The sequence below is a fragment of the Orycteropus afer genome, unplaced genomic scaffold (genome assembly GCF_000298275.1).
Source record: "Orycteropus afer afer isolate SDZICR_OR568_19922 unplaced genomic scaffold, OryAfe1.0 scaffold00770, whole genome shotgun sequence".
In the NCBI taxonomy this organism is placed as follows: Eukaryota; Metazoa; Chordata; class Mammalia; order Tubulidentata; family Orycteropodidae; genus Orycteropus; species Orycteropus afer.
In genome coordinates this window covers 235,970-236,980 of record NW_006922357.1, presented here as the reverse complement: position 1 = coordinate 236,980, position 1,011 = coordinate 235,970, and the positions used below count along the sequence as shown (strand labels likewise).

Below are 1,011 nucleotides of genomic sequence, written 5' to 3'. Positions count from 1 at the left end.
AAAAAAAAAAAAAAATGCAACAGAAAATCTAATAGTACCATGTGTTGATAGGCAAAGATATAAAGCATGGGGAATTCTCATGTAATGCTGGTTAGACTTTAAATTGGTAGGTACCACTGCTTCTGAAAGTTTGACATTATCTAAAAAATAATAATAATAAGCATACGAAGATATGTATATTTCTGTGATTTGAAATTCCTCTTTCTGGTGTATACCCACGAAAAAGTGGCATGCATGTGTACTTTAACACATTCAAGAATATTCATAGCATCACTTTTCATAATTAAAAAAAAAATCTGGAAACAGCCCAAATATTCATCAACAGGAGAATGGCTCAGTAAAGTGAGGGATATCATACAATGGAATAGTACCTAGCAATGAAAATGAACAAACTACAGTGGTATGCAACAATTTAGATGAATCTTAAGGCTATAATTTTGAACAAAAGAGGCAAAGCACAAAGTAATATATAACATTTGGTTCCATTTCTATAAAATTCAAAAATAGGCAAAACTAAATTATATTGTTTCGATATGGATGCATAGGTAGTAAAACTGAAGAAAAAAAAAGCAATGATGTGATTATCATAAAAGTAATTATCTCCAAGGAAGAAGAAAGGGTTTGTGATATGGACACACAAGAAAGCTTCTGCTTTGTCACCTGACGTTATTATTAAACTGTAATTTGTTTTGTGTACTTTACATGTTATATTTTATAATAAAGTGATTCTTAAAAGAAAATGCATAAAACTATATATAAAATAGTACCAATTTATAAAACAGTGGTCAAAAGGAATTCTTATATAGGTCTACTCAGACTGATGTTTTATATGATTTTCCATATAAACAAAGAGAAAGACATGGAATGTAATATGTACAGCAGGATGCTAATTATTAATTTTACTGGTGTGAAGGGAGGGCACAGAAGTAAAGGGGAAGCAAAGAAGGAAATTGTCCATAATAAAAATAGTATGTATGATACAATCCATTTACCAAGCAATTATTGAAATAT

General features: G+C 29.6%; 1 protein-coding gene across 1 annotated transcript in view; it reads left to right on the top strand.

Annotated features, from left to right (window-relative positions):
- SYTL5 (synaptotagmin like 5) overlaps positions 1-1,011 on the top strand; it is a 224,829-nt gene that overhangs the window by 185,946 nt on the left and 37,872 nt on the right. The gene's annotated exons all lie outside the window — the stretch shown is intronic.